Below are 11,718 nucleotides of genomic sequence, written 5' to 3' on the forward strand. Positions count from 1 at the left end.
TGAATTCCTTATCTATAATAAGATAATATATTCACTGTCATTATTGTCATTATTTTTTTACTAATCAGATATTAGCCCCACCTCAAATTAACATAAATCAACACATCGTTTGGAACTTCATACAAACTACCACATTTTATTATTGGTGAAGCTATACCATGTGAATGATGTAGACAGTGTTTATCATTAGCTAAGTTAAGGTTCAGGTAATGATTTCTCTAAGGTCATTAGTAAATACAAGAGTATTTATTAAAGTTATAAGCATCATAAAGTGAGGCTTCCTTAGGGCTAACGTCAGTGGCCTTGAACACCAAAGGAACTGATTCTGGATGACTTATGGTAGAGAGATGTACTGTGATATTTATGAAAAGAATACATGTATGAAACAACATTCCATTGACAAAAACATTCTAGGGAGAGGATTATATTATGGTAGATCTAAAACACTGTAAGTCCTAGGGAGAGGAGAGGATGGTTATTGTCTATGTGAAGTGCAGGCAGATTTTTCAACGATGAGGTTATGATCTATGATACTGCAACGGTCGATACTTTACACTACACATTTGATAAAACCTGAACAGTTTTCAACACAATATTTGGTTGTAATGCATGAACATTTGAAAAAAATTATGTAGATTCCAGGGGATTATCGGATGAAACCCAAAATGTAACAAGAAGGATCTCATTGTATTACAAATATAGCAAATGAATTTGGCTAAAGTGCATTATGTTAGGAAAATGAAGAATATACACTTGGAATATGCTATAATAATTCAGATATTAATGAATTATTTGGAGAATTCACTGCTTTGACTTAGATGGTGAATATGATGTAGATAACTGATAGATACATCATAGATAGACTATAGATAGATATAAATATTTGTGTGTACATAAATTAGTATGAACATTTCTTGCTTCCTTAGTTAAGAGAGCCTAAAGCTGTGAAACATGGTGATCAGGCAATAAGCACACCCCCCACAGAGAACTTTGTTTCTAATGCCATTATTAATAAACAGAAGAAATGATCCTCAGAAACTTTTACATGTTAGATTCTGGTTGTAGATAAAAAAACAAAAACTGTTGTTATTAGAGTTCTTGATTATAACCATTCTAACTGGGGTGAGGTGGTATCTCAATGTTGTTTTGCTTTGCATTTCTTTTATGGCTAGGGAGGTTGAGCATTTTTTTCATGTGTCTATTGGCCATCCTTTCATCTTCAGAGAAGTTTCTCTTTAAGTCTTTAGCCCATTTATTTATTGGGCAGTTGTTTCTTTGAAGATTTGTTGTTGGAGGATTTAATTTTTTTTAATTCCAGGTATATTTTAGATATGAGACCTTATCCATTGTATGGCTAGTGAAGATCTTCTCCCAATCAGTGTGCCTTCTATTGATCTTGCTAGCTATGTTCTTTGCCATGCAGAAGCTCTGCAATTTCATGCAATCCCATTTGTCCAAACTTTCTTTGATTTGTTGTGTTTCTGGGTCTCTATTAAGAAAATGTCGGCCTGTGCCAAGAAGACCTAGGGTTTCTTCTATTCCATCCTGTAATGTTTACAGAGTGTGTGTTTTAATTTCAAGGTCTTTGATCCATTTGGAGTTGATTCTGGTGTAGGATGATATATAAGGATCTAGCTTTAGTTTTCTACAAGTGTTTAACCAATTTTGCCAGCACCATTTACTTAAGAGGCTGTCTTTCTTCCATTCTATTTTTTTACTCCCTTATCGAAGATTAGATGCCTATAGGTCTGTAGGTTCAAAGACTCCACATAGAGCTCCCCTATGACCCGGCAATCCCACTTTTGGGAATTTACCTAAATGATCACAAACAAGACCATACTAAAGATACCAGCACAACTATGTTCATTGCAGCATTATTTACCATAGCTAAGATATGGAACCAACCCAGATGCCCCTCACTAGATGAATGGATCAAGAAAATGTGGTATATATAGCCAATGGAATTCTATGCCTACATTAGAAAGAATAACATTGCCACATTTGTTAGGAAATGGAAAGACTTGGAAAAAATTATATTAAGTGAAGTAATCCAGGCCCCCAAAAACATAGGTCCCATGGTTTCTCTTATCTGCAATAACTAGTATATGTCTGAGACAAGCAGAAAAGGTCAGATATATTGATGTTAGGCGAAATGAACCCCAAGATAAGTATTCAAATGTTTTTTCTTTCATGTGATTGTTTCTAGCATATTTATAAGATGATTTCTTTGTTGCTTTGTATGTCCCTCCCCCACGGAATAACCCCTGCTTTCACTGTATTTGATGTTGGTATAATTTGTGGAGGGGAAGGGAAAAAACAAATTGTTTAAATAGAGATACAGGTGGACCATTGCAACAACAAGATGTACAAATCATTATGTTGAAAACAAACTTTACAACTTTGGTGGAGGTGGGGGAAGAGGGGGGAAGAGGGGAAGATGGGAATGGATAGGAAGGAGAAAAAAAGGAGGAGGCAACAATGCTTGATAAGAAATGTACTCATTATCTTGCCCAAGTAATCGTAACTCCTCTGTACAGTATTTTCACAATAAAAAAATAATAAAAACAACAGCAAGGTAAAGCTGAAACTTTGTCTATTAGCAGAAAGTAAGGAAGTAACCCCTCAGCACAATTGAGAATATATGGATAGAGGTATGTTTAATGGATGTAGGTTAAACCAGTAGATTTTTCCCAAGGCTAAGTTGGATGCTTTGATAAAGAAAAATAATATTGAATTATATCCAGAAGCATAAAGTATTTATGCTTGTGTCCATATGGATATAAAGAAATATATTGGGATATCTAAAACAACCAAAGTCTTGAAGAGAGTACACAAGATGATGTCTTCTCCTGCATATAGATAAACCAGTGCATCACTACTTACCTCAAGCCAGGGACCTACACAAGAATTGGGTCATATAACAATGGCATTATTCTCCATATTTATGAAATATCTATCTCAGTGCTTCAGTGAGTTGAGTCTTTGCTATCCAGTAAGGAATATTTTGGTATACTCCATTTAAGAGCATCAATTGATAGTGTAAATCTTATGCTTCAGTAAGGGAGAGTAAAAATAAAAATATTTTGGGACTAGTGAAATAGCTTAGCTAGATTTACTCTAAATATGGTTTGGGGGCTTGAAAGGTGTCACTTATGAACCCATTAATGTGGTCATTTTATTGAGGTTTAGATTGCAAAAGTGTCAAAAAAAAGAGCTAACTGGACAATGAGAGAAATCACCAACATAAGAATATAGCAAAGCAACAATTTATACAGAATCAGATGTATATCCTTTTTGTGTGTGTATAAAAATACTGTACAAGGGGTTACAATTACATGGGCAAGGTAATGAGTACAATTATTACCAAGCATTGTTGCCTCCTCCTTTGTTTCCCCTTACCATCCCTTCCCATTCCTCCCCTCCTCCTTTCTAGCCCCCCAACCCCGTGCCAAAGTTGTACAGTTTGTTTTTTGACATTATGACTTGTACATCTCCTTGTTGCAATGGGTCCACCTGTATTTAAACTACTTGTTTTTTTTCCTTCCCTTCTAAAAATTATACCAACACCAAATATAGTGAAGACAGGGGCTATACCGTGGGGGAAGGACATACAAAGCAACAAAGAAATCATCTTATAAATGTGTTAGAAACAATAGCAAGAAAGAAAAAAACATTTGAGTCCTTATCTTGGGATTCATTTCACCTAACATCAACTTATCTGACCATTATTGCTTGACTTAGACATATACTAATTATTGCAAATAAAGGAAACCATGGGACCTATGTTTCTTTGGGCCTGGCTTACTTCACTTAATATAATTTTTTCCAAGTCTTTCCATTTCCTAACAAATGGGGCAATGTTATTCTTTCTAATGGAGGCATAGAATTCCATTGGCTATATATACCACATTTTCTTGATCCATTCATCTACTGAGGGACATCTGGGTTGGTTCCATATCTTAGTTATGGTAAATAATGCTGCAATGAACATAGTTGTGCTGGTATCCTTAGTGTGGACTTGTTTGTGATCATTTGGGTAAATGCCCAAAAGTGGGATTGCTGGGTCATAGGGGAGCTCTATGTGGAGTCTTTTTAGGAACCTCCATACTGCTTTCCAAAGTGGTTGAACAAATTTACACTCCCACCAACAATGAAGTAGGGTTCCTTTCTGTCCACATCCCCTCCAGCATCTGTTTTTTCTTTTTTTTAATTGTGAAAATACCATACAGAGGTGTTGCAATTACATGGGCAAGATAGTGAGTATGTTTCTTATCAAGCATTATTGCCTCCTCCTTTGTTTCTCCATACTATCCCTTCCTCTCCCCCACCCCCCACTCCCACACCCCTCATTTCCCCTCCACCACCCCCACCCCCCACCCCACCAAAGTTGTAGGGTTTATTTTTTGACATAACATCTTGTACATCTCATTGTTCTAATAGGTCCATCTGTAACCCTATTTAAACAGTTTGTTTTTTCCCTTCCCCCCCCACAAATTATATCAACATCAAACAGTGAAATCAGGGCTTATACCCTGGGGGAGTTGCATACAAAACAACAAAAAAATCATCTTTAGAGTTCTTGATTATATCCATTCTAACTAGCCTCTTCAGTAAATGATGCTGGCAAAATTGGTTAAACACTAGTAGAAAACTAAAGCTAGATCCTTATATATCACCTTTCACCAGAATCAACTCCAAATGGATCAAAGACCTCAGAGTCAAAGCAGATACTCTGAAAACATTACAGGATAGAATAGGAGAAACCCTAGGTCTCCTTGGCACAGGTTGAAATTTTCTTAATAGAGACCCAGAAACACAACAAATCAAAGAAAGGTTGGACAAATGGGATTGCATGAAGTTGCAGAGCTTCTGCATGGCAAAGGACATAGCTAGCAAAATCAATAGAAAGCACACTGATTGGGAGAAGATCTTCGTTAGCCATACAACAGACAAGGCTCTCATATCTAAACTATACCTGGAACTAAAAAAATTAAATCCCCCAACAACAAATCTTCAAAGAAACAACCACCCAATAAATAAGCGGGCTAAAGACTTCAAACTTCTTTGAAGAGGAAAGGATGGCCAATAGACACATGAAGAAATGCTCAACCTCCCTAGCCATAAAAGAAATACCAATTAAAACAGCATTGAGATACCACCTCACCCTGGTGAGAATGGCTATAATCAACAACTTTAATAACAGCAGATGTTGGAGGGGATGTGGACAGAAGGAAACCCTACTGCATTGTTTGTCAGGTGTATATTCTGACGAAGTCTTTAGAGAATCATTTCACTAAATATTTGGAAAAGTGGTAGATAATGTATGTGCAAGTGTATTTATAGCTTTCTCTTTTGATGTCTGTTTGTGTTTCTATCTATGTAACTTTCTTTTTACTTTATTTTATTCTGCTTTTATCATTGTTTTGTCCCTGGCAATCACTGTCTTTGATTCTGGTATCCTGCGTTTTGTATATACATTTGCCTGATTTGGGGAAAGGAAGGGGCAAACAAAACGCTGAAACAAGGATGAAGAATGACCCAATGCAACAATGATACTTATACTCACTCGACACTATTTGGGAAATGACTTTTACAACTTCAGGGGTGGGATGGGGTGGGAAGAGTAGGAGAGGGAAGGGACAGTGGGAGAAAAACAAAGATGTAGGTAACAATGTTTGACAAGAAATCCATCCATTGCCTTACTCATGTAACTATAACCCCTCTGTACAGCATCTTTAAATGAAATAAAAGTTTTAAAAATGAAAATATTTTAACTGCATTTTGAAGCCATAGATTCTTTCTCAATCTGTTCATTTAAATCTATTCCTATATCTCCCGTTTCTTCCTCTAGACATCTGTCTCTTTCCAGTAAATACAAAGCCCTAATTAAATGGTAATTATGACCAGAAATAAGGGAGAATTTGTGCTCAAACAAACATGTCTTTGTATTGATAGGCATTGATCCTCAGCTGGGATTTACTTCATGGAATGACAGATCATTGTGGAATTACAACTTTTCCAAAATTGTATGTTAGTTGAGATTGGTTTAGGACTGAATTCAAAGAGAAAGCTGGTATATTCTGGAGACTTTGTTCAGCTAACAGGAAGGTAAATAATCTTGGCAATGATGAAACAGAACAGGTAGATTGAAAATGGGAGAAAAGCAAGCCTGGATGCCTTACTATCTATATGTAAAATCACCTTGGACCTGTAGCTAGGACTTATAAGAGGAAATCTAACATAAGAGGGATCTCAAAGAGAATGTATGGGGCAGATAACCTCTTCTGTTTATAGACAAGCCAGTCATCCTAAGTTAGAGCATGTACAACAAAAATTGGGAAATTTACCTTTATCACCCATGACATTATTCTCTATATTTATGAAACATTTATCTCAGTGCCTCTGAAATCCTCTGTTCCCCAGGGAGCATCAGTTTTGGTCCAGCCCATTTTAAGAGCAAGAAATTAACAGCATATATCTTGTACTTCAGTCAGAGAGAGTAAAAATGGAAATATATGGGGATGGGTGAGCTACCACAACTAGACAGTTCTGCTGGTAAGTTTGGTTTGGAGATTTGAAAGTTGTAACTGATGGACCATTTTATTGTGATTATTTATTTGAGATTTAAGTTGAGGGGATTAAAAGGATAGAAGAGGAGTAAAAGGAAACCTAAGAGAGCATGAGAGGCTTTGCCTGGATAATAGCATAAAAAATCACAACTCACCCAAACTACAAGGTATCCGCTGAAAAGACTATAGTGAATCATATCTTTATAGTTTTCTTTCCATCTAAATTACTTTGTTATTTTTCTACTTATCCTCTCTCTCTCTCTCTCTCTCTCTCTCTCTCTCTCTCTCTCTCTCTCTCTCTCTCTCTCTCTCTCTCTCTCTCTCTCTCTCTCTCTCTCTCTCTCTCTCTCTCTCTCTCTCTGTCTCTCTCTCTCTCTCTCTCTGTCTCTGATCCTGGGGCTTTAAGTCAGAGCCTGGGCACTGTGCCTGAGTTTCTTCTGCTCAAGGTTAGTGCTCTACTACTTGAGCTACAGTTCTTCTGACTTTTTCTGAGTAGTTTATTGGAGATAAGAGTCTCATGGACTTTACTGCCAGGGTGGCTTTGTACTACCATCCTCAGATCTCAGCCTCCTGAGTAGCTAGAATTACAGACTTGAGCCACTAGTGCCTGGTTGATCATCTCTTTTTTAACATTAATTTTAATAAATATTTTTGTTATAATCAATACAATAATTGTACATATTGAGGGAAGACTGTAACATGCTAATATATGTGTAAAATGTACAATAATTAAGTAACAGTTGACACATTCATCACTTCAAACATGAATCATTCTGTTGAATACATCCCCAATCCTCTGATTTGCTATTTTTGAAATACATAATTAAGTCCAGAGCTGGTGGCTTACTTTTGCAATCCTAGCTACTCAGCAGGCTGAGAACTGAGTATTATGGTTCAAAGTCAGTCGGGGCAGAAAAGTGTGTGAGACTATTTTTTTATAGTCAATTACCAAAAAGCCAGAAAAAGAGCTGTGGCTTAAGTAGTAGTGTGCTAGCTTGAGAAAAATAAGCTCAGGAACAGTTCCCTGGTTCCAGGATGACACACAAAAAAGGAAATGCATAGTTAATTGTCTTCAAACAAAATTTTCCTACTATGCTATAGAACATTTGAAACCATCCCTTTTATCTACTTGCAGTCCTACATCTAGGTATTATACTATCTTCACCACCTTCTTCCCCTCCTTGTGATTCTGGGCCTCTGTTAACACTATTTTTATTAGAATCTTCAATACTGTCACCCTGAAAGAAATATGTTTCATTGAAGACAATATTGTGCTAGGTCCAAAGCACTGATTCCTTTTATTATCATATATCACATCTCCAGGTAATTCTGGAGACTAAATTTATAGGCAAAGGAATTTCATTATTGTCTTGTGTATGCTACCACTACTATTCATTAACTTTCTATGCAAATTTACTGTTTCTCTTGTTTCCCAAACCATTAGAATATATCCACCAGAAAACTCTATGATCCTTTAACTTGTTATACATGCAATGATTTGGGTCAACATTAGACTACCCATTTCCAGATCACCTGGGGTTCATGCTATATACAACTATGAATTCATGGAAATCCTCTGGCTTAAAATTAACTGTGTTTAATCTCTAAAATGCTAGATCCATCAATGAGAGAAAATATCTTGCTTATCTCAATTATATTTGCATTTCTCACTTTTTTCTTCTGCTAACAGAGGAGCCTTGATACGTGAAAATCTCTAGGACACTTCTATCACAGTGTGTTATTGCTATTGTTAGGTTTACCACAAACCAGTATTCTTCCATTTGCAATTCACTTTGAGAGCTGGTGGCTATATCTACTTTTTAAGAACATGGAGTTTGAACATAGTGAAGCAAAATTTTTCCCTCAGATAATGAATGCCAGAGACTGGATAAAACACTACAAACCCTGAGAACATCATAGTACTGGGTGAAATCAGTGTCAAAATTTTTGCTTTCAACGTAGATAGAAGGAAAAGCATGTGTGTGTGTGTGTGTGTGTGTGTGTGTGTGTGTGTGTGTGTGTGTGTGCATGTGTGCTATATGTATATATATTATATATAATTAGGATTGAGAGATATTAAAACATACTTTGCTTCATTCAATTCATTTTCACATTATTTCACTTGCTGGAACTGATCATTGCTGTGGTGCATTATAGTTTCAAATTCAAATTGGTTGCTGAATGAGGAGATGAAATGATGGGCAGAATCATGAAAGGCAGCTTTTTTCATGTGATCTTGAAAGGGATATCAGTATCTTTCCATTTCTTCCCTCATCATCTGGACCTTCCTATTCCTGATTGCAAATTGTTATCACACTAAAATTCCTTCTCCATGTAAGTTTCAATATATCCTTCTCTGGTAGCACAACTATGTTTATTGTAGCCTTATTTACCATAGCTAAGATATGGAACCAACCCAGATGCCCCTCAGTAGATGAATGGATCAAGAAAATGTGGTATATCTACACAATGGAATTCTATGCCTCCATCAGAAAGAATGACATTGCCCCATTTGTTAGGAAATGGAAAGACATGGAAAAAATTATGTTAAGTGAAGTAAGCCAGGCCCAAAGTAACATAGGTCTCATGGTTTCCCTTATTTGCAATCACTAGTATATGTCTAAGACAAGCAGAAAAGTTCAGATAAGTTGATGTTAGGTGGAATGAAACCCAAGATAAGGACACAAGTGTTTCTTTTCTTTTCTTTTCTTTTTATTGTGAGAATACCATACAGAGGAGTTACAATTACATGGGCAAGATAAAGAGTATATTATTTATTTATTTATTTATTTATTTATTTATTTATTTATTGTGAGAATACCATACAGAGGAGTTACAATTACATGGGCAAGATAACGAGTACATTTCTTATCAAGCATGTTTGCCTCCTAGTTGTTTCCCCTTCCAATCTTTTCCCATACTCCTCCCCTCCTCCGACCCAATCCTCCCCCCACCCCCCACCAAAGTTCTTAAGTTTGTTTTTCGACATAATGACTTGTACATCTCATTGTTGCCATGGATCCACCTGTATCCCTAGTTAAACGATTTGGTTTTTTCCCTTCCCCTCCACAAATTATACCAACATCAAATACAGTGAAAGTATGGGTCATACTGTGGGGGAGGGACATACAAAGCAACATAGAAATCATCTTATAAATATGTTAGAAACAATTGCATGAAAGGAAAAAAAATTTGAATACTTACCTTGGGGTTCTTTCCACTAACATCAATTTATCTGACCTTTTCTGCTTGACTCAGACATATACTAGTTATTGCAAATAACTGTTTCTTTGGGCCTGGCTTACTTCACTTAATATAATTTTTTCCATGTCTTTCCATTTCCTAACAAATGGGGCAATGTCATTCTTTCTGATGGAGGCATAGAATTCCATTGTGTATATATACCACATTTTATTTTATTTTATTTTATTATTTTTGTGAACACACTGTACAGAGGGGTTACAATTACATGGGCAGGATAATGCGTACATTTTATACCACATTTTCTTTTTTTGTGATTTTTAAAATACATACTTTTATTGTTAATGATTAAGAGGCTGAACAGGAAAGTTACCATTTCACAATGCAGGTATTGTGTACAATTCCACCATGTGGTTTTTAAAAGAGCATTACTGACTCATAGCAAACGTTAAACTAAATAATAGAGGACAAAGGTTAAAAAAAACTTTTCTTCACATGTGGCTCCAGTAAAAGCACAATCTAATTAGCATTGAGAACATCCGCCGGAAAAAGGGACCATAATTGCAATTCATCACTAAGAGGATCAATACTTCTAAAAGATATCTCAAATACAGTCTTAGAAACATGGCCTTTTTCTAAGTTCCCAGCTTTTGAATCAAAATAATCCTTTTTGCTCCACAAGCAAACTATACCACATTTTCTTGATCCATTCATCTACTGAGGGGCATCTGGGTTGGTTCCATATCTTAGCTATGGTAAATAATGCTGCAATAAACATAGTTGTGCTGGTAGCTTTAGTGTGGTCTTGTTTGTGATCATTTGGGTAAATGCCCAAAAGTGGGATTGCTGGGTCATAGGGGAGCTCTATGTGGAGTCTTTTGAGGAACCTCCATACTACTTTCCAAAGTGGTTGAACAAGTTTACATTCCCACCAACAATGCAGTAAGGTTCCCTTCTGTCTGCATCCCCTCCAGCATCTGTTGTTATTAGAGTTCTTGATTATAGCCATTCTAACTGGAGTGAGGTGATATCTCAATGTTGTTTTGATTTGCATTTCAAAGAAAGGTTGGACAAATGGAATTGCATGAAATTGCAGAGCTTCTGCATGGCAAAGGACATAGCTAGCAAGATCAACAGAAAGCTCACGGATTGGGAGAAGATCTTCACTAGCCATACAACAGACAAAGGTCTCATATCTAAAATATACCTGGAACTTAAAAATTTAAAACCCCAAAAACAAATCTTCAAAGAAACAACTGCCTAATAAATAAGTGGGCTAAAGACTTAAAGAGAAACTTCTCTAAAGAGGAAAGAAGGATGGCCACTAGACACATGAAGAAATGCTCAACTTCCCTAGCCATAAAAGAAATGCAAATCAAAACAACATTGAAGTTTTTTTTCTTTTTTGCTATTGTTTTTAACATATTTATAAGGTGTTTTTTTTGTTGCTTTGAATGTTGCTCCCCCATTTTTACTGTATTTGATGTTGGTATACTTTGTAGAGTGGAAGGGAAAAAACAAATTGTTTAAATAGGGATACAGATGAGCCCATTGCAACAATGAGATGTACAAGATGCTATGTCAAAAAATGAACTTTACAACTTGGCATGGGGTGGGGGGCGGGGGAGGGTAGTCGTGGAGAAGGGAGGGCAGGGATGGTAGGGGAAAAGAAAAGAGGAGGCAACAATGCACTCATTACCTTGCTCATGTAATTGTAACCCCTCTCTATGGCATTTTCACAATAAAAACCTCATTTAAAAATAAATTAATCAATTCATAAATACTTATCTGAAGAAATTTGTTATATATTTAGGAGGCTGTATGATAAAATGTACCAAGCATGGATTTGAATCAAAATTTTTCATTCTGGTAATTTCCAAATGTGTTAGCAAGAGGTTGTAATTCTCATTTAGCCTTGTCTCTCTTCTTCATAATTGCAGCAATAAGT

The sequence above is a fragment of the Dipodomys merriami genome, unplaced genomic scaffold, assembly GCF_024711535.1.
Source record: "Dipodomys merriami isolate MVZ:Mamm:240054 unplaced genomic scaffold, mDipMer1.0.p SCAF_25, whole genome shotgun sequence".
Classification (NCBI taxonomy): domain Eukaryota; kingdom Metazoa; phylum Chordata; class Mammalia; order Rodentia; family Heteromyidae; genus Dipodomys; species Dipodomys merriami.